Below are 23415 nucleotides of genomic sequence, written 5' to 3' on the forward strand. Positions count from 1 at the left end.
AGACACATGCTAAGGTGTCTGTGACTCTGCAATTTTTATCAGTGAGGGGCAATGGGACCACCCCCTCCCCACCCTACCTCCTCTCCCCCACCTCCATATATCAGAGTGAGCAGATTTTAAAATTCTTTCATCAGGGACTTTGGTTTACTCTTCTGTCTCCCAATGTGATGTGTTTTTCTCCACAGATAGTCAAAAATATTTAAGTTAAATTAACTCTCATTTCATGTAACATATGAGAATTACTTTTTTTCTCTCACTACAGGTGCTCGTAAATGTTCACTAATTCTTGCATGAATAAGTTGAGATCATTTTCAATCTAAAGGAAACTTTTTATCCTTAGAAGAACTAGTTTTCCTGCTTTAGACAATAAAGGTTGGACAACGGAGGTGTCTGGCTTGCTCTCCTCCTTCTTTGTTATAATAACAAGCATGTAGTTGTCTGTCTCCCATAAAAAAACTCTCCCCTGAATTGCCACAGTCTCAAAAGTCTTAGCGAGTTATGACCCAGCTTATGCTTACCCCATGCTGGTTTCTGGGACTTGAGGGGTGAGAAAAATCTGAGTCTTAAAAACAAATAAACCCACTAAGAAGACTATAGTCAAAAAGACAGTAACAATTGTTACTGAGGAAGCTGGATGCCTGATAAATTGCTGCTGGGGATGTGAAATGGTACAGCCATTTTGGAAAATAGTTTGGCAGTTTCTAAAAAGTTAAACATACACATGCCATGTGACTCAGCAATCCTACTCCTAGATATCTACCCAAGAGAAATGGAAACTATATCCATACGAAGACATGTATGGGAATGCTCATAGCACGTTTATTCATAATAGCCCCAACAGAAAAAAATCCAAAGGTCTATCAACTGGTGAATGAAAAAACAAAATGTGGCACATCTGTATAACAAAATATTCTGCAGCAATAAAGAGTAAAGAAGTACTAATACATGCTGCAACATGAAGAAGCTCAATAACACTATGCTAAGTGAAGAAAGCCAGAAATAACAAACTACACGTTGCCTGATTCCATTTACGTGAAATTTCCAGGAAAGGCCAATCCGTAAGAGAGAGAAAGCAGAATAGTGGTTGGTTGGGGACAGGGAATAAGAACAAGGACTGACTACAAATGGACACAAGAGGTGTTTTTGGGGTGATAGAAAGTTTGCACATTTTGCACTACTGTAAATTTACTAAAAATCATTAAATTCTATGCTTAACAATGGGTGAATTTTGTGGTATGTAAGTTACACCTCATTAAAGATTTTTAAAAACAACACAACAAATTAAGGCCTTTGTTAATTCTATTTAGCTGTTGGTTTTCCTTGTCTGTTTACAAATCCAATGTGGCTACGTGTCACCCAGACCATCTTTTCTTTTATTAGTAGATGAGGAGAGTGGCTAAATACGTTGCTGGAGGAGGCAGGGGCTAGATCAGGCCCAGCAAATCCGTAGTTGCATTGACAGATTTTTCTTCAGCTCTGGGCATACTAGTCACATAGTGTGCGAAGGACATGGCCTATTCATTGGGTTAGCACCCTTCCTTTCACGTGGTTGGCCCTGGGAGGGAATAATCTTCCTATGGAGGAGTGTGTGCTCTGTGGTCACCTGCATGCTGCGGGAACTGTATTGGATACAAGGTATTGCACCATCTTGATCCCAGGGAACAAAGACTCTCCTTGTTAAACTGAGCTAGTCTTAACTTAGCCAGCCCTGGTGGTCTAGTGGTTAAGATTTTACGCTCTCCCTGCTGGGCCTGGGTTCGTTTCTGCTCAGGGAACCACACCGCCTGTGTGTGCAGGTTGTCACACTGTGGTGGCTGCGTGTTGCCGTGATGCTGAAAGTTACGCCACTCGTATTTCAAATACCAGCAGAGTCACCCATGGTGGACAGGGTTCAGTGGAGCTTCCAGATTAGACAGACTAAGGAGGAAGACGTGGCCACCCACTTTCAAAAAAACTGGCCATGGAAACCCTAAGAAGAGCAGCGGAGCACTGTCTGAGACAACGTCGGAAGGTGAGAGGATGGTGCAAAAAGACGGGGCAGGGTTCCACTCTGCTGAACGCAGTGTCAGTAGGACGTAGAATCAACTCCAAGGTACTAACAAGAAGTCATACCTTAATGCATGAGATCATCTCTTTCTTACCAAATGTCCTCTCTTCGGGCCACAGCAGAATAGGAAGCCCATAGGGAATCTTCTAGTATTAACTTGGTCTTTTGACGTTGCCTTCTTTTTGCTGTTGTTTCTCCACAACAGCCAAATATAAGATGGCACTTCCCATAAACGGACCAGCCAGGAGTTGGGAGAGCAGGAACTTTGCTAAGGAGTCTGTGATATTGTTCCAGCCCCAGGGGGAAAACAATACGCTATTTTTTGCCTATCAAACTGGCAAACCGGAAAATTAAAAAGTACATACTGTTCTAATTTGGAGTACTTAGAAAATAGTGGGCCTAAGAGTATAGCCTGGGTGGCTTAATCTGCTTGCAGAAATATCTCTAAGGAATGCTTCACCCTGCTGGTCTGGTTCCTCTGCCCTGTGGTCTCATCTACCTTTTGGTTTTTGTGTCCTCTGATTCTCTAGCGTGCACCTGATTTTTTAAAGGTGTATTCACCTTTAAAAAAAAATTTTTTTTTTTATTATGGTAAGAACACTTAACATGAGATTAACCCTCTTGACAAGTTTTTAAGTACACAATACAGTATTGTGAACTATAGGCATGATGTTGTAGGGCAGATCTCTAGAACTTTTTCATCTTGCATAACTGAAATTCTACACCTGTTGAACAGCAACTTCCCGTTTCCCCCCTCCCCCAAGACCCTGGCAACCACCATTCTAGTCTCTGTTTCTACGAATTTGATTATTTTAGAGACCTCATACAAATGCAATCATGCAGTCTCTGTCCGTCTGTGTCTGGCTTATTTCACTTAGCATAATGTCCTCCAAGTTCATCCATGTTGTCACATGTAGCAGGATTTCCTTCTTTTTTAAGGCAGAATAATATTCCAGGGTATGTATATACCACATTTTCTTTATCCATTCATCTGTCATGGACACTTAATTTGTTTCCACTGTGAAACAATTAGCTTCCATTGTGAAGCTAATTCCACTTTGGTTATTGTGAATAATGCTGCAATGAACATGGGAGGATGGATATCTCTTTGAGATCCTGATTTGAATTAGTTTGGACAAATACCCAGAAGTGGGATTGCTGGATCATGTGGTAATTCTATTTTTAATTTTTTGAGAAACCTCCCTATTGTTTTCTATAGTAGCTGCATCATTTTACGTTACCACCAAAAGCGCACAAGGGTTCCCTTTTCTCCACATCCTCACCAACAGTTGTTATCTTTTGTTTTCTTGACCATCCTAACAGGTGTGAGGTGATCGCTCACTGTGGTTTTGATTTGCATTTCCCTATAATTTGCATTTACCCTTCTATTACTAGCGCCTGGCAATGCCTGGAACACAGCAGATGTTCAATAAATATTTGTCGAATGAGTGAATTAAGTTATAAGCAATGCCATCCTCAGTGCAAGCACAAATGAAGACTCAATATGAGCTATGGGAATGGGGAGGAGGGAGGAAGTAGCATTTATAACACAAAAGCAAAAGGTCCCCAGGCTGGTAGGACGCCTCTGGTCTCACACAAGAAGGCTGCCCAAAATGGCTGGGATCGGGGGACCTGGATAAGTTCACCACAGTGGAAAGAGGTAAGTGTTTTTAGAAGGAGCAAATTAAAATATTTCACACAATCTTTTAAAAATCATCTTAAATATTTGCATTTTCTGCATGTTTGTGCTCTGGAGCAAAGCCCAGGGATGTTTTTTTCAATCCCTCCCATCCTTCAAGGCACGTCTCAAGCATCTACCTCCACAGCTGCTTCTCCTGAATCTCTCATTTATTCCAGTACAAAGTTCTTTTCAACAAATATTTGTGTTCCCTCCTTCCTTTGAATCCCCATAGCTCTTTGCACCCTTCTTGCTCACTCACCCTACCTGAAGTTCACCTCATATGACAGCTGTCTGTCCTTATCTAATCCTCCCCTCTGATGGCAAGCTCTGTGAGAGCAGCATCTCTTTGTGTCCCATACCGAAAACCATCACTTAGGTACTAAATATCTGTTTAATTGGACTGAATACTCCAATCATTTGATTAGCATCAGATTACTTTCTTAGGCAAGGGAGGCAATGCTGAATAAACGGTTTATAGACCCTCGTGGCCATTTTAAAATAGCTCCTCTTCCAGAAACCGTCGTCTCTACATAGAAGTTGTGATTCAATTCTAAAATAGAAAAACAATATTTGTTTCCTAAAAAACTTTTACCAACTCGACAGATACAGAGAGATTATTTTTAGTTGACCAAGTTTATCAAAACCATTCCTAATTTCAGGAAGGAAGGCAGAACTAATTTTGAAATTCCATCTCTTTGATTATTGCTATGAAAATATATGTAATCGATATTTCACACTAGTGAATATTTATAAAAGATATTTTGCCCTGTGTGGATATGCCCCAAATTAATATTATTTTATATGGACAACGCAAGCTTTTTTAAAAAAAATCAATTTAGACTTTTCTTTGTTAGTTTCATAGTACCTGTTTCAATAGTTTCAGTGTAAAGCTTTCCAGTATTTTTCTCAATCTCCTATTAGTATGGGTATTTCAGGAAAGATCATGGTTTTCCTTCTGTTTCTACGTGGCATGGCAGAAGCAGCCATGTCAATTGTATGGTATCTGTGTGAGCTGGATTCTAATTTTGACTTTGGCAATAAATAAATGAGTGATCTGGAACAAGTCACATTCGGTCTCAACTTCCTTATCTGAATCTGCATTATGGGGGAATTAGGCATCAGGATTTGCCATCAGCAGTTCAGGATTTCCTGTCCCCTCCTCACTTGCAAAGGCCCATGGCTGAGGCTCCTTGGTTCATTTCCTTTCTCCCCCTGTGCAGCTGCACCCAACCACTCTCAAAAGAACCAGGCCCAGGTGTCTGGAGGCTGAGTGATGATCCATCCAGGACAGGAAGCCTGTGTTGCCATGCTTGGGGTGAGCATGTGGGGAGAGGGTGTGAGGTGAAGAGACTTAAGCATGGGCAGAGGCAAAGGCTGGAGAAGAAGTTGCAGGAAGAATGGATCCTGCCTGCCCAGCATCCTGGGGCAGAGGGGAAGAGAAGACAAGGGAGTAAGGACAGAAGGAACTCCCTGGCCTAGGAGACCAGTGCTCAGGTTGGCAGGGTTCCAAGTCCTGGAGTTGTCACTAGGAAGTTTGGGTCTGTAGACAATGCTCCCTCCCTCGCAATCCCCACAAACTCCAGGATAGACTTCTAGCAGCCTCATTAAGGGCCTCCTTCACACTATAGGGTTAGTCAATTTCATGAGAGGATTAGATCTCCGGCGATGAAAAAGCATGACACCTTGTGAGTCTAAAGTGGGAACAGGCCCCCTCTCCACCCTTTGCCCACCAGGGGAAGGTCCTGTGAATAAAGGAAACCCTTGGGATCTTCCTTCTCTTTCCCAGTTGGAATTCATGTAAGCCCACCTGTATTCCATTGGATTCTGTCCCTTGAGGGTTTACCTCTGCTTCTGGGCTCCACGCTTCCCAGTACCCTCTCTCTTCTTCAAGATTGCATCCTAAGAATCCTTCCTCTAATCAAGACTGGACCTCAGGAATGCAGAGCTAAATGCTTCCACTCCTTTCTTTCAGCCTTGTTGCAACATTCTTTTAAGTTGAAGGAGGACAGAGTTATAGGGAGGAAGCCAATAGTAGATACAGCTTATGCTTCTTTCTGATTTTGCTTGGGACAGGCTGTGCCTCCCAACAGACAGACTTTTTTTAACAGACTGAAATAAAGAAGCCAACAAATAAACAGTGCAGGTGGCACTTGGCGGCATGGAATTTGTCACGTATTTTAAGGGAACACTGTGCTGCTCCATTTCTTCTTAAAACTCAGCTGCCTCAAGTCTTGCTTTTCAGCTTTGGCCAATAGCTATGTGATCTGGACCTGTATATCACGTCTGCTTGTCTTGTCTAGTATTTATTTTTAAACCTTCCTGACAAGGCAGGTATGCTAATATTTCCTGAAATATTCTTACCCCACTGCTGCCCATAATTAGGCTTTTTTTTCTTTTAAAGAGAAAATTGTTTAAAGTATATTTCTAGTATCTCAAATGACTATTAAAGAAATCTAACTTCTTTGCCCTCTCTGCCTATCAATGCAGATCCTACTCCTGCTTCTACAGGACATTATTTTATTTAGAGCTGGGGTGTTGTTGAGGATGTTAACCCCTATATCACTTTATCCTCACTTTGCAAAAACCTGCAGAAAAATGTCTCAGACCTAAGTGCAGGAAATCTTTTGCTTCTCCTCTTTAAGCAGTGCGTTTTCACAGATGAGAATGTTATTCTTGTAATGACAATGTTTGGCCCAGCTCAACTACAGATATTGTGTAAACCCCCCACAGCATGCCTCCTGGGTACCAATTTTCATACTGGTCTCATCTGATCACTCTGTGTGTGTGTGCGTGTGTACGGGGGTGGGAGGTTGATTTCTCCTAATTTTCAGGAAAGATTTTTCTCCAATTTGTTTATATTTCAGGCTATTTTTTTAACTCTTTATTTTGAATGAATTTTAGGTTTGCAGAAAAGTTGCCAACATAGAACAGAGAGTTTCTGTGCACCCTTCATCCAATCTCCCTTTACTTTTACTTCTATTCTCTTGAATATATTTGTGAAGGTCACCCGAAATTCTTGTTGGCACAAGGCCCACAGGTGTGTCACTAATTTGGCCACCCAGAGGTTGTGTGCCGCAGAGCAGATGGGTTGGAAATGACTGATGCAGACATCTCTGGCAGCTTTGACATGGAAGGATGCCGAGCTTAAAAATGAACTGCACCTCCTAATAACTTGCTCAAAACTGATCTGGCCACAAGCAACTAGGAACTGAAAAAGATGATCCAAAGAAAACTGGCCGATAGAACAATCTGGTTAAAATTCTGAATTTGTAGAAACTGCTGTTAAAATATTAATAATTAGTATTAATCACAGGGTAGTTTCATAACCCTTTATGTGGCTTTAAGCATTTGTGTCCACATATCACTTTTTTCCCACTATCTGGATGTAAAATAATTCTTAATTTGTTTTTGGCCAATAGAATACTAGTTAAAACAGCGTCGAGGTCCAACAGTTTGTGGCCTTCTTATACAGAGGTTACATCAGAGGTTATAAAACATTGTTATAGCACGATCCTATTTTCAGGGGTTAGATGTGTGTGTGTATCCTGGAAGGAAATAACTCAAGGTTTCAAGGTGTCAACTGGATAGGTAAATTTATGAGTGTTCATAATATCCCATTTTTGCATGGCTATATTTTCTAATTTTTTTCTATTGAGTAACATTGCTTTTACACTAAGAGAAAATTAACAAAAGAAGTTAAATAATAAAATAAAGCATAAAAGAAAATATATGAAAATTCTGTTTTAATGAATCCCTTTATTAATGGATATTTATGCTGTTTTAACCAATCTACTTTTCTTGGTCTTTCAGGTTGTTCCATTTGAAGCAAAGAGTATAAGTAATCAGGAAAAAAAAAAAAGGAACCAATTTTAACAAGCAGACAAAAATGCTTAAGATACATAGCTACAAAGCCACCTCATGGTATATATACCAAAATTACCAACACTAAAAGAAGCAGTGATTGTGGTTACTCATTTTCATGTAGGTATTATTTTACCAATTTTCCTATTGACCAAATTACTTTTAAACTAAATACCTATAAACACTTCATATTTGGTCAAATTATATTTGGCAAAATTTCATTTTGCCAAATTGTTTTCAGTCAAATTACCTGCTGTAGTTCGTGAAATTTGAAAGATCTTGCATTTCTAGTTAGGGCTTGATGTGCTGATAATTCACAAGAGTCCCGAAATGTGAAGCAAAAAGGATGCTTTCACCAGTTCTGGAGCCAGTTCAGTCCACCTTCTGGAATGGGTTCACCATTCAATATAACGGGTCACTCAAGTTTTTCAGGGATGAGCAAGAGTTACATTCCATAGTGAGGAATAAACGCTCACAGATAGGTGACTCTGGTAGGATTTTGGTCAAATGGCAACTGGAACAAGAATAAGCTGTTCCCCCTTTCATTACTTTAGGTGACCAGTTAGGCCATAATGAGCCTGGGGACTGTGCTGGCTGTAAGTGAGTGAGACTTTCTGCCTGGTTCTAGTGCAAGAAAAGAGTGTTCTATGATCTCACTAAAGTGACACTGAAACTTTGCAGTAAAAAAATTTCATCCTAAGGGGCCGAGTGGTTAAGTTTGTACGCTCCTCTTCGGTGACCCAGGGTTTCGCCGGTTCGGATCCTGGGCGCGGACATGGCACTGCTCATCAGGCCACGTTGAGGTGATGTCCCACATGCCACAACTAGAAGGACCCACAACTAAAATATACAACTATATACTGAGGGGATTCGGGGAGAAAAAAGCAGGAAACAAAAAAGATTGGCAACAGTTGTTAGCTCAGGTGCCAACCTTTAAAAAAAAACAAACAAAAACCAACTTCACCCCTCAAGATGTTGAGTTTCCAGGGAAGTTGTCACAAAGCCAAAATGAATGATAGAGGCTTCTAGTGGATATTATCCTCATGTTCACAGCATCTTGTCTTTTGTACACAGTGGGGGCGGCGGGGTGGGGGGAAAGGCTTAGGGCTCAGTCTCCTAAATGGTTGGTAACCAAAGGTGCCTTGAAGAAGAGAATTGGGAGTCTTTTTGTTTCTCATAAGAAGTCTTTTTGAGCCACACTGCCATTCCTAAAACCCCGCACATCCTGATGCCAGGATTTCAGGATCCTTTCACTTCTGGTGTCATCACATTCTACTTGCCCTAGCATAGTCTTAAGAGAATTTACTTAAAAACAAAATCCCCAACAAAAACTCACCTGCATAGACGTAGCAGATTTGTGAATTGGAAAACAGCCCTGGAAACTAGGTTTCTACCCTGACTGAGCAGCCCTCTTCCGGAGTGGGCTGGAACAAATCACTGATTGCTTTGCTCCTTAGTTTCTCCATCGATCTATTCATCCATCCTTCTGACAGATAATCATTAAGCACTAGGACCCTGTGGACACAAAAATAAGTAGAACCTGGTTTCTTTGTCAAGATACTTGGAATTTAGGGGAAAAGACAAACAAAAATCAAAGACTATAATCCAGTGTGGTAAATATTATGTTGGAAGTATGCAGAGATGCTAAGGGAGCAAAGAGAAGGAACATGAAATCACAATTTGAGATGGGGAGGAGAGTCAGGGACCACTTCAAAGAAGAGCTGATGTCTTCTTGGAAGCTTGAACTCTATGAAATAAGAGGGGTGCATTAATTGATCTAAAAGAACAGTCCTATATCTATATTCTTGTGTTAATTGAAGAAATGCTCACTTGAGCTCCCCATATAGGGAGATTTCCAGAGCTGCAAGAAAGAAGCAAAAGATATGGGCAAATCTGCCCAATTTATCCATGATTGCTTATACCCTAAAGAGTAGTCTAGGTCTTAAGACCTCCTACCTAATGTGCTCCAAGAACTGAATCTTGGTTGCTGGGATCTTCCTGTCACTTAATGCGTTTACCGCTAGTCATTTGAAGGGTATCTGGCCTTCATGAAAAGGCTCACCCCTCTACAGCTCTTCCCTCTCAACAGCTCCTTCCTCTGAACATTTCCTTGTAATAAACTGTGTAGTCTTTTTACTTTAGGTTGAATCATTCAAGTGTTATAATATTCACAGAGAAGCAACCACCAAAATTTGTCTCCATTTATGGTACATGTAACCCAAAGTTAGTTTTTCATTAAATATCTCTAGTTACCATTTGATTGTATTTTAAAACAATATCTCATTTTTCTAAAAGCGACTTGCTCCAAATCTGAAATAACTATAGACACAGTTGCAAATCTATAAAAATTGTTTAAAAAATCATAAGCAGACAATTTCAATTTCTAGCATATATTGTTGGTTCCCTTCCAAATGTCTACTTTTTACTCTTCTTATTCTTAAGAGGATTCCAGTTTGGTCCAGGATGCTAATTAGTCCAAGTCAATCATGAGAATTCTATCCCCAGTCAGTGGTTGGTTTAGGAAATGGCAATTCTGGGCCCTGAGGACAAGTCAGCTGGGGAACCCCTGGGAAAGGTTTCTTTCTCCTTATCTGATAAGGGGTTAATATCCAAAATATGTAAAGAACTCATACATCTCAACAACAACAAAACTAACAACCCAACTAAAAAATGGGCAAAAGATCTGAAAAGACTTTCTCCAAAGAAGATATACAGATGGCTAACAGGCACATGAAAAGATGTTCAACATCACTAATTATTAGGGAAATGCAATCAAACTACAATGAGATATCACCTCACTCCCGTCAGAATGGCTATAATTAACAAGACAGGAAACAATAAATGTTGGAGCAGATGTGGAGAAAAGGGAACCCTCATACACTGCTGGTGGGAGTGCAAACTGGTACAGCGCTATGGAAAACAGTATGGAGATTCTTCAAAAAATTAAGAATAGATCTACCATATGATCCAGCTATTCCACCGCTGGGTATTTATCCAAAGAACATGAAAACACAAATGCATAAAGATATATGCACCCCTATGTTCACTGCATTATTCACAATAGCCAAGACTTGGAAGCTACCTACGTGCCCATCAAGGGACAAATGGATAAAGAAGATGTGGTATATATACACAATGGAATACTACTCAGCTATAAAAAAGGATGAAATTTGGCCATTTGTGACAACATGGATGGACCTTGAGGGCATTATGCTAAGTGAAATAAGCCAAAGGGAGAAAGTCAAATACCAAATCATCTCACTCATAAATAGAAGATAAAAACAGCAACAAACACACACACGGAGACAGAAATTGGATTGGTGGTTACCAGAGGGAAAGGGAGAAGGGAGGACAGTAAAAGGGGTGATTAGGCACTTGTGTATGGTGATGGGTTGTAATTAGTCTTTGGGTGGTGAATGTGCTGTAATTTACACAGAAATCGGAATATAACAATGTACACCTGAAATTTGTATAATGTTACTACAATAAAAAAATAAAAGGTTTCCGTCTCCTAAAAGAGACACAGAAGGAGATGTTCTCCCTCCTTGCTTGGAACATTGCTTGTCAGCATGTGCTTCTGGAACCACTGCAGACATATTGTCACCAGTTGGAGGATGAAGCCAAGCATGAAAGGCAGAGGTGGTAGAATTACCAGGAGTAAAATGGGGCCTGAAGTATGGTACCTGGACTCCATCCTCCTTGGAGCCTCTTTGTTCCATGAGACAATAAATTGCCTTGTTGTTTAAGCCATGATGAGTCAGGATTTTCAATTATTTGCAGCCAAAAGCATCCTAACTAACAGCCAAGTACACACTGAAGTTTATGCACTCCATTCATAGAACATGACGTCAGGAATTTAGTTCTAGGAAATAGGGTTATCTGATTTCCCCAGTTCTAGGAACAGGCTCAGCTGATTTCCCAGTTCATGGCAGATTAGAAACAGCACATTAGAAGTGGAGAAAGGGACTGTTAGAGATAGACAGCCAGACAGGGAAGGAAGAGACCTCAAGGCAGAAACAAGAATTCGGACATATCAGTGTGGGATTATTTAACGTTGAGACAAACAAGTCCTCCCACTTCCGTCGCCCTTGTGGGTATCAGAGTACATCTCAATGACTAATCCACAGTGACAGCCACGTGGCATCAAGGGAAGTTTGCTTTCTGTTTAGTGTATTCTGTTTTAGAAGGGGAATGAGTCCGACTGATATTTAAAAATATTTCTTGGTAAATAAGGAAAAGGTTAAATGATTAAAGGGATAAGCTATTTCAAAAGGCACATAGAGAACAAACTCACTCCCTTGCAATGCTCAATAAATGAGAGCTGTACATATACGCAAATAGAATCTGGTAGAAGGTTGCTTCATCCAGAGAAAAGGAAGCCGGAAAAAATGAGGCAGTATTTTGATTGCTACATAGAGCAGCTTATTTCAGTTTTGGTTCCCCTGAGAAGCCCCAGCAGAGGAGAAGCAGAGCTGGCGGATAAGGACTTGGTGCAAGTTACTTTAGTTTGGTTCAATAGCTCAGCAAGCCTGGCTAAGCTGTTTCCTCAGAAGCCTGCCTGTAGGAAGTAAATAAGCTGCTTGCCTCGCTTCCTAAAGGGGGTTGAGCACTTGTAATTAAAATGTAAATAATTCTCAGGGCCAACAGCTTGTAGACAAAAATGACTGGAAAGATCGCAGACACTAAAATTGCACCACGGAAAACAGGTTCTAAGTCTTTGTCCACACAAACGCTAAACCCACCAGTTGATTTAGTCACCTGGGTGAGAAATCACTCAAACGAAGTTATTTGCAACCATGCACAGGAAATCAGCTGGTTACAATACTCTGCTGACGACAGGGACTAACACTGAGGGTGGTTTGTTTACCAGGTTCCCAGGGCTTGGACAACTCAGAACACAGGTGTTGAGATGAAGACAGGTGTTGAGATGAACTCAGGGCTTTTCTGCAGTCAGCTGGTGAAATCTGTGGTCCCACAGACCTCCCACTCTTGGATTGGGAGAGCTGCTCCAGGCTGCACAGCTGCAGGCTCAGCTCAGTACTCCAGAAGCCCAGCTAAGTCCTGCTGAGGCTCAGAAGTGAAGATGAGCTGTCTGTACAGGCATCCATCCATCAGGCTGTTACTTTGGTTTTAAAATAACTCTTCATTTGAAGAGTACCCTGAAAAATAAATAAATAAATAGCTAAATAAAATGAGAGAAAACCAAATACCTTTACTGTCTAATTACCATCAAATGTGAATGTGCCTTATACATAGTAGGTACTTGTAATATTTTAAATAATAATAAGTAATTTATTAACCTGAATACTATATGAAGGAAATATATAAAGAATAAAAGAATTTTATTAAGAATGAAACTTAAGACTATTTAGATTACTGGTTTTCAACGGCACTTTTTCCCCTTCACACTAGTGTATTGTCATCCATACAGAGATTGTTACTGGTTAAGTTTATAATTATTATTAATAGCCAACATTTTGGCATTGTGCTAAATATTCTACATTCATTATTTCATTTTATTATCACAACAGCCTGTGTAGAATTATTAAGCCCATTTTACATATGGAGAAAATGAAACTTTGAGATGTAAAGTACTTTGCCTGAGAACGTAGATTGGGGAAATGGTCAGATTACCAGCCAAACGTGGGTTCATGCCAACGCCAAAGCCCTCACCACCTCATCGTTACTGACAAGAGTTGTCCTGAAGTTTTCCAAGGTTTCCTCTAGTTCTTTAAATAAAGGGGACTCAAGAATCTCTCACTTGCATTCTAACATGTTTCTAGGGAGAGAGGATCAGCTAACATGTGGGAAATGGTGAGCATTATGTACGCAGGAAGTCTCTCATGTGTGTGTTACAGTAGAGAAGAGATTGAGACCTGATTTTAGACTTACTTCTTCAGCTGACTCTATTTATTGAAACTGAGTTTAGCCCAACACTGCAGTATTCTCCAATTCAAAGTTCTAAATAATCTTTACTCTAGTTTTTTCATTCTCCTGAAATGCTTGCTTGATTTTTAAGGTTCATTAAAAAAAAAAACAAAACTGATTTAAAGTTTTCTCATACTCTACATTCATTCATATTTTAGACTTATGCATTCGGCTAGTTACCATTCATTGCCCTCATAATGTCTAAACAATAGCAAGTCTACAGCAGAAGGCGGTGGCACCAGTGGCTTGTTAGCACAGTCTGTCTTGGAAGGCCCCACTTTCCTTCTTGATTACTCGGTTTGGATTAATTTAGCTGATCTCAGGGTGGGTCCTATCTTTGTGGGTACTGCCTTTCGGATATATCAGCTAGTTCAGGCACCTATATTTTAGAGTACTATCTTTCAATATTAATTTAAATATGTATTATAATTTAAATATATATGGCTTTTGTAAAATATGCATGTTACAAAATACATGCTCACTATTTCAGCTATACAAGCTCACTGGAAAAAAAGTATTAAATGACAAGAAATATATGAAAATTTTAAGAAATTTTACTGCCTAAGATAATTATTTTTTAAAATTTAGTGTGTTACCTTTCACATTTTGGAGTTGACTCTCTTTTGTGAAAGTTCCCGACTCTGTTCCACTCCCTGACTTTGGAGGGGTCCCCTCTTTCCTTCACTTTTTATTGGCCCTGTTGTGCTCAATTTGATTCCACTTCTAGCAGTTTCTCCTCTGGGTGGGGCCTTGTCTTGGAAGGCAGCTGCTGTCCCCTGTTCTGTGGATCTCCTGGTCTTGCACCCTTCAGACACCCAGCTGCCTCTCCTCTGCATCCATTAACAGAAACTGTGGTTTGCCATCACCTGCTGTCACTTCACGGTCTGTGGGCATATCCTGTACCCAGTTTGGCTGCATACGTTGTTCACGGGTTTTGGTTTTTGTATTTAGTTTTTCTGTCTGTTTTTACATAGAAATATAGAAAGATTCAAAAGCCATGTGACTATTACTTCTGTCTTCCCAGAATCTCCCTCTACGCTCAGGCTTCCTATTTTGAATGAGTTAAAGCTAGCTAGAGAACAAGATCAATGTCAACCTTAATTGGCCCCAGATAAGAAATAATGTTTTTGGGGGGTTGGCCCAGTGGCACAGCGGTTAAGTTCGCAGGTTCCACTTTGGCAGCCCTGGGGGTTTGGTGGCCCTGGGGGTTAGCTGGTCCAGATCCCTGGTGCGGACATGGCACCGCTTGGCAAGCCCTGCTGTGGTAGGCGTCCCACATATAAAGTAGAGGAAGATGGGCACAGCTGTTAGCTCAGGGCCAGTCTTCCTCAGCAAAAAGAAGAGGAGGCTTGGCGGCAGATGTTAGCTCAGGGCTAATCTTCCTCAAAAAAAAAAAGAAAAGAAAAGAAATAATGTTCTACATACACTGTTTTTCAATCCTGGCTTCACATCAGCAGCACCTCAGGAGCTGTAAAAATGCTGATGCCAGGGTCCCATCCCCAGGAGACTCTGAGTTAATTAGTCTGGGCTGGTGTGCTCCCTAGGTGGTTCCAATGTATAGCCAAGGTGACAACCAGTAACAAGAAGAAAAAAAATGATAAAGCATTCTGAAGTCCTTAGCAATCTGCTGAGACTAAACTAGTTACTCTCTGCTCAGTTTCCTCATGAGTGTAGTCCCCTCCTCATTCATTATCTTGTACGGCTCAGGTGAGGCTGACCCAGTCCCAGAGACTGGAGTGGTCAAGTGACACAGGTGTGGCCAATCAAGGTGCTCCATTCCTGTCCAGGGATAAAGACAAGACCCAGGCCAAACCAATGACAAATTTCCCCATGATATTTGCTAGAGTTATCATGAAAGTCACTCTCTTCTCACAGAAATTGTAAGCTGCAAGATCAAGGTAAACTTTGAACTTTCTTTTGCCGTCTTTACTCCAAAATGAGAAAAATCTGCCTGAGAATGAAGCACAGAAAGAAAAGCATTGTTGAGAGATGGAAAGAGTAGAAAGTATCCTGATAACACTATTGATGGAGTTTTTCGGGGTCTGAAATATAATACCCTCTTTGTCTAAATTCAGAATAAATTGAGAGGTAGATGCAGAGGTTGGGTAAATGGAGATGAAATAGTTTTATTACTGATAAGCTGACTGAGCTCATGGCTTTGGATTGCTGCCCGAAAGAACTTTCTAACCTTCTACTCCTTAGTTAATTTGATTTACAACCAGCCACTGGCATGGCTGGAATCTTTAGACTTTGCCCTCGTTTGCAGAGTGCTTAGCACAAGGTAGGAGGGCGGACTGGAAGACAGATGATCTGATCAGACAAAACGAAGGGCCCTGGAGGAGCTGAACCATGCCCACATGCCCAATCGTTTTCCCAGTTCACCAGCTGGATAACTCTCTCCCAGGCCATGGCTCATGGTTTGGTGACCTGAGTTTCTGCTAGAGTTTAGCCCCCACTGTCCTCCTCTGCACCCATGTACCTACAGACCCAGATCACGCCTCCTACCCTTGGGAGGAATGAATGAGGACAGGGACGGTGCTAGAGTTCTTCTCATGCTTGTTCACCCCGAGAGATTTACAATTAGCTGAGCCCCTGGGTCTAGCTACATATGAAGCCACTTGCACTCCTGAATTTCCCAATTGTGACCAAATAAATTCTCTTTCTTTGTTTTGGCCAGTTGACTTAGGTTTTTGTCATTTACAAACCCAAAGTTTTGATTATCACATTAGCTGATTTTCTTATGCTTAATAAAATTAATTTCAAGAAACACGTGTTGAGTGGCTTTAGGGAAATACCACCTTTTCTAGTGCTGTAACTGGGCCTCCTTTGAGTGCACATTATACTTATTATTGGATCTGGATATGATCGTCCTTTTGGGATCTTCAGAATGTGGCCTTACCTCCAGGCTCTCCGAGTTCCCGTCACCGCTCCTTCACTCTCTCCCTTTTGGTCCGAGGTGGTAACAGTTTCACTATTACTGGCCCTCGCATACTGAACCATTCCTTGTTGTTCCTCTGTCCGCCCACACCTTTTGTAAACAGTCCTTTCATTAATCCTCCTTGAGTTATTCTCCTTGTTCTTTGACTAGCATCTTTTCCCATTGGCCTCTTGACTGGCAGCAGATCTGTCATTGTTACATTGACACAGGCATAGCTTCACAGGCGCTAAAATGTTCTCAGGACAGCTGACACAGTCACTTTTAAATGTATCTACTATACAAAGGTCAAAACCTCTTAATCTTTTGCCCAAGAGGAACGTTCTTCTCCCCCTGTCCCCAACAAGTATGTTTGGCTATCTATTTAAGAGAAATCAATTTTTCCAAAAAAACGTTACCCCTCCTTTTTTTTCCCCCGATCAGATGAACAAGAACAATAAAATATACAAACATGCAGTAGGAAGAAGTGTTTGCTCATCTCAGAATCCTCCAAGCGGTGGGAAGACATTAGAAAATTTACTTAGTCAATTGAAACTGTAAACATTGCTTTAAAGTATAACATTAAAAAGGAGCTTGAGAATAAAGTGTTATTTTGGGGGAGAGGTAACATGCTCTGGTTTTTCATGCACTAGTCTCAGATGAGTGTACTGTTTCTTCCTACTCTTTCCCCTCTTTTTTCCCTTTAACCAAGGGAGAAAGAATCTAAAATGCTATTTCTTATTTCCATTTTTTCCTCATTACTATCTACTAACTTCATCTGATATTAAAAGAGCACTAGACATAATTAAAGTTGCTTTTTGGAGGGGTGTTTTAAATGGTACTGATGTGCTGCTGAGGGTCTTTTAGCTCCATGGTATAAACAATGAGTCAATAGCTTTCACTATGCTCCAAAATAAACAATGAGAAAACAGTGGGAAAAAAAGACATCTTGTGCACAATATTTATGAGGAGCCTTAACAAGAAATGTACATGACCTATATAAGGACAATTATGTAACTTTATTCAGTATATAAAGAAGACAAATGATAAAGATGAAAGTTAGTTTTTCTGGGGCCGGTACAGTGGCGTAGTGGTTAAGTTTGTGCACTCTGCTTTGGCAGCGTGCGGTTCACAGCTTTGGATGCTGGGCACGGACCTATACAACACTCGTCAGGCCATGCTGTGGCAGTGTCTTTCATATAAAATGGAGGAAGACTGGCACACATGTTAGCTCAGGGCCAATCTTCCTCAGCGACAAAAAAAAAAAAAAATTAGCATTTCTGTGTCCTTCGTGCTAGGCACTGTACTCCAGGCTTTCCCTTTGTCATCTCCTTATCTATGAAGTGGAGAAGTGCTGCAGTGGCCAGCACACAGCTCTTGAGCCTGACTCAGTTGACTTAAATTCTCTGTGCTTCAGTTTATCCATCTATAAAACTGGGAGAGGGACAATACGTACCTCACAGGACTGTTGTAATGTTTAAATAAGTTACTACTGGGGGCCAGCCCGGTGACGCAGCAGTTAAGTGCATGAGTTCTGCTTTGGCAGCCCAGGATTCGCCGGTTTGGATCCCAGGTGCGGACATGGCACCACTTGGCACGCCATGCTGTGGTAGACATCCCACATATAAAGTAGAGGAAGATGGGCATGGATGTTAGCTCAGGGCCAGTCTTCCTCAGCAAAAAGAGGAGGATTGGTGGCAGATGTTAGCTCAGGGCTAATCTTCCTCAAAAAAAAAAATTAAATAAGTTACTACCTATAAAGTGCTTAGAACAGTGCCTGGTAAATAGCATGCTCTTGCTATATGTTCATTATTTTCACCACTTCTTACAACAAACTCATGGCAAAGGCACTGTTACTATAATCACATTACAGAAGAAGAAACTGATATCAGAGAGGCTAGGAGCTTGCCTAATGTCATCCAGCAAGTAAGTGACTGGGATTCCTATGCTGACCTGTCCAGCTCAAGAGCCAGGACTCTGTATTTATTACATGTTTGTGTTTCCAGATAAGAAGGCAATGAAATTTGTTTTGACACTTTGTAGAGTAATTCTAGACTTCAACTGGAGGAATTAACAGGTAAAGAATTTTTAAAATAGAGAAATAATAGGCAATACATCATACAAGATGGCATCAAAAATTTAAATATTTCTATGTTCAAATAGAAGATAATTAGGGTGATGGAAATGTTCTCTGTCTTGATTGTGGTAGTGGTTATCCTACTGTAATCCTAGCCAAATTCTTAAAACTTTACACTTAAAAAAGGTGAGTTTTATGTGTGAAAATTATACTGCAATAAAACTTGGGAAAAAAGAAGACAAGTAAAATTTAAAAGGCAAGCAATCAACTAGGGGGAAATTTACCCAAACAGGACAAAGAGTTAAAATTTTTGCTATAGCACCAACTAAAGCTAGTCAGTCACATAACATATGACCCAGCAATTCCAGTCCTGGGTATACACCCAGAAATGATTGCTCATATCTGCCAAAAGACATGTGAAGAATGTTCATAGCAGCCTTATTCACAATAGCTCCAAACTGCAAACAACCCAAATTTCCATCAACAATAGAATAAATAAATAAATTGTGGTATAGCTACACAATGGAAAACAACACAGCAATGAAAAAGAATGAATGACACATGCAACATGGATAAATTTCCCAAGTGTAATGTTGAATGAAAGAAGCCTGACACAAAAGAGTACATACAGGATGTTTCCATTTATAAGAAGTACAAAACCAATTAAACTTATCCATGATGATAGAAATTAGAAGAGTGGTGATTTGGGAGTGGTAACTGCAGATGGGAAGAGATATGGGGGAGCCGCTGGATGCTGGAAATGTTCTATATCTTGACTCGGGTGGTGGTTACACGGGTGTGTACATGTGCAAAAATTTGTTGAGCTGTACACTTAAGATTTGTTTACTTTCCTGTATGTAAATTATGCCTCAAAAAAAAAAAGACCTAATCTGAATTAATAAGACGGGCAAAGACGAGATCACAAAAGAAGAAACCAACTGACTTAACTATTATGGACACATGGATGCACACTCCATCTTTGTAATCAGACAAATGCAAATGGAAAGCTATTTTTAGGTTATAATATCTAAGCTGAGCAACATGAGGAAGTTATGAGGAAGATCTTGAGATGAAGCCTTGTGCGCAAATGACTATTAAGGACTCTTAAATAAAAAACCAGTAAGGGAGTGGGTGAAATGGAGTAGTGGAGAGGAAGAAGCCATGCAAACGTGTCATTTCTGGTGAGGTCTCATTCTCAGCCTAGACCCACGGGAGCTCTGGAGTGTAAATGACACTGCATAGTTTATTCTGCCCCAAGGCAAGTCACTTGGGCTTTCCTACACCTCTGCTGGTCAGGAGCTGGCTACTGAGGGAGGGAGTCTGACATTCCCACCTCCAACCCCCCCCCCCCCCCCCACTTTCTGCCTGTCAGTGCACCCTGCCTAAAGGGCTCCTGTAGCCCAAGGGTAGTTCTGAAGAAGGCTGCCAGTGAGTTATGTTAGAACTAAGTGTGCAGAAGCTGGGGGATGTGCACACAGAAACAATAACTGGGATCTGGGGACTCTAGGGGAGCACTGATGGCGTCTGCAACAGTGGTGTTGACACTAGGGAGGGGGATTAGTAGCCTGAAGACATCACCTTGCATGAGATTCAAATGACGAATTATGACCAGTTGAACAAGTGGAGAATTAAAGCCAGGAATGAATGAATGAATGAATGGTCTTCCCCTAATCTACTCTGTCTAATAACCTTCATTATTTTTTATATAAAACAGGTGCTTTGTCTCTAAGTTTAGCAGAAGGGAAATGTAGGAGATCTATAGACAAAGAGGTGAGGAGTTGATTTGTTTAGAAAACATGCAGATCCTGTTCAAATCTTAGAATTTGATGAGTCACGTATGTGCCACAGAGAAGCACCTGGGTTGTGAAATTGTGTGTTTGTTCTCCCTGGCAGGTCTATTGGGTTGCCCTCCATTCTTGTCCTACCGTACACAGGCATGCACAGTCCCTTCTGTGCTAGAGTACTTTGCAGTTTATCGCTTTTGATTTTAATGACATTCTGTGACGCAGCAGGACCAGTTGTTTTCCAGATGAGGAAAGTGAGGCCAGATAGATTAAATCCTAGCTTCTCAAACCCAGATGAGGAAAGTGAGGCCAGATAGATTAAATCCTAGCTTCTCAAACCTATGAGCTCATCATAGCCACTTGTGGGAGTTTTGCAAACTACTATTTGGAGCCTAGAGATGAGGAACAATCCCTGCTTTTAAAAAGCTCCCAGGGTAATCCTGAAGTACAGCCAGGTTTGGGAACACGGGATTAAGTGATCTTCCCAGGGTCCTGAGGACAGTAAGAAAATACACCCAAGCCATTAATTTACTTTTTCATTCATCCACCCACTTACTTATTGAGCATTTACTTTGTGACAAGGATTCTGCTAAATACTAGAAATGCAACAGAGAAAAGACAGTCATAAAAGATGACGGTGTGGGAAGGGATTAGGGTATAAAGTAGGAGCAGCAAGGTATTGCATCACACAGTTTCTTAGGGCACCATCCAGCACTACTGGGCAGACAAAGCCTGCAGTGAACTTGAAGATGAGACAGACATTGAACTAATAGTTCCAAATGTGACAAACCTTATAAAACTAGAGCTTTAGAGCATTTGGGGAATGATAATGTCAATCATCTTCACATACATAAGAGTTGCTGGTCATTGTGGGCCACTGGCACTGTCCTAGGAAGACAATCAAAACTGCTAAGAGGTTTTAGTGCTCTTTCATTAAAACATTACAGCATTACAGAAGCCCACGGGTAGGCTGATGCACAGACGTGCCCCTGACTTTTTGATCTCTAATTCCACAAACCAGATTAAACTCCCTATGTGGGATTTTTTTTAAAAAATAGTTATCTAAGTCAAATAGAACAGTGCAGAGAACTTGCCTAGAGTCCAAACAGATATACAATTCATCCTTTATTTCCCATTTTCTTCTAATGATTCAACAGAGCAGTGGGGGAAGTGTTTTTTTAGATATGACAGGCAGACATATGGCATTTGGTGAAGTTGAGCATATAGATTTTAAGGTTTTAAGGCCTTTAGACAAGTATTCCCCAAAAGCAGGTGTGAACCATTTGTCTGAGTCTTGCAGCCCAATACACAGTGAGGGCAATGGGACTTCCCTTGCATGGGGATTGGACAGTAGCAGCTTCCCTGGAACAGGGCAGATCCATGGAGAGTTCCAGGAAGAGATGTGGAGACCGCAATTCCACTGTGCTTTCCTCTACACAGCAGCTGCCACCACGTACAACATTTGCCCCAGAAAGCTGGGTTCTCTGTGTGTTTAAAAATATATCTCTTTTTCCAAAGTATCCTTAGCATATTTTTAGCAAGCCTCAAGATAATTCTAAAGAAGGATTTAGTCTTCCTAACACTACTTTTCTGTTTTTTGAGGAAGATTAGCCCTGAGCTAACATCTGCTGCCAATCCTCCTCTTTTTGCTGAGGAAGACTGGCCCGGAGCTAACGCCCATGTGCATCTTCCTCTACTTTATATGTGGGATGCCTGCCACAGCATGGCTTGACAAGTGGTGCATAGGTCCACGCCCGGGATCCAAACTGGTGAACTCCAGGCCACCGAACTGGAACGTGTGGACCTAACCACTGTGCCACCAGGTTGGCCTCCTAACACTATTCTTATAAACCCTGCCATTCTGATTTATTGTCACACTGTCTTCTTTCATCTTTTTTTCATGTTCTTTGAGTTCATCAAAATCGTCCTGTCAATCATGTCAATTTCTTTAAATTCTTCTCCTTTTTCTTCCTCTTTAGTATAATTTATGATCCCATACTTTTTTGGGGGGGGGTGGGGGAGACCGTGGTACTACAGGAGTTGGTTAAGTTTTGGGTTTCAAAGTGTTTCCCTGAAGACAGTATAATGTCAACAAAGCAAGTAATTAAACTGAGTTGGTGCTGACTGTGGATGAAGTGTATGCCAAGCTGTTAACACAGCAAGTCATTAAGCAGAGTGACTACTAAACTCAGTAAAGCAAGATTTGTCCTGGGTAAGCTACCCTGGGATAATACAAAGTTGACTACATTAGGCAAACTTTCAACCAAGGAGAAGGCTGAGGACACAAGATAACTCAGCACTAAGCGATCTTTCAGAGTTGGAGAACCGGAGGGGACCTCAAAAGATCATCGGGTCTAAGCCCTGACCTCAAACACATGATTAATTTACCCTTCTGGGCTACAATGCCAGTCCATTCTGGTTTTCAGAGTCAATCAGAATAGACATGCAACTTACTTTTTCAAAGCAGCTAATTCCAACGTTGAGTACTTCTAGATGGTTCTTCCTTGTGTCCAAATGAAGGTTCTCCCAAATTTAAGATCAGTTTTCCTTGGTCAAATTCCTGGCCTCTTGAAAAGAATTGCTCATCACCTTTCTCATTAAAGGAATTAAACTCACAGGCTCTAGAGCCAGATTGCCTGGGGTGAACACTGACTCAACCGCTTGGACCCATAGCTTCTTAACCTCTTCCTTAACTTGCCTGGGTTTTCTCATTGATAAAATGGAAATACTGCCAGTTAGCTACCTCAGAGGGTTGCTGTGAGAATTAAACGGGATAATGTATTTAAAGGTCTTGCCTACTACTGGTACACGATAAGTATTCAATAATGATAATAATAATTGTCATTATTTAATGCTTCCTATATTTGAATGTGGTAATTGAACCAATCTCTTAGTCTTCTGTTGAGCATTACAAAATTCAAATTCCCCCTTTTTCTTTTGAGGAAGATTAGAGCCCTGAGCTAACATCTGCCGCCAACCCTTCTCTTTTTGCTGAGGAAGATTGGTCCTGAGCTAACATCCGTGCCCATTTTCCTCTACTTTATATGTGGGATGCCTGCCACAGCATGGCTTGACAAGTGGTGTGTAGGTCCACACCTGGGATCTGAACTGGCAAACCCAGGG

The 23415-nt window shown here is 41.0% G+C and overlaps 1 long non-coding RNA gene across 3 annotated transcripts in view; it reads right to left on the reverse strand.

Annotated features, from left to right (window-relative positions):
- The window catches only part of LOC102149599 (uncharacterized), an 81043-nt gene that overhangs the window by 29872 nt on the left and 27756 nt on the right, over window positions 1–23415 (reverse strand). For all 3 annotated transcript variants that reach the window (XR_011428571.1, XR_011428572.1, XR_288751.4), the window contains exons 3-4: window positions 12457–12748; window positions 8926–9104 (exon numbers count right to left, since the gene is read on the reverse strand). This is a non-coding gene — a long non-coding RNA (uncharacterized lncRNA). The remainder of the gene's footprint in view (window positions 1–8925; window positions 9105–12456; window positions 12749–23415) is intronic.

Source organism: Equus caballus, chromosome 18, assembly GCF_041296265.1.
Source record: "Equus caballus isolate H_3958 breed thoroughbred chromosome 18, TB-T2T, whole genome shotgun sequence".
NCBI lineage: Eukaryota > Metazoa > Chordata > Mammalia > Perissodactyla > Equidae > Equus > Equus caballus.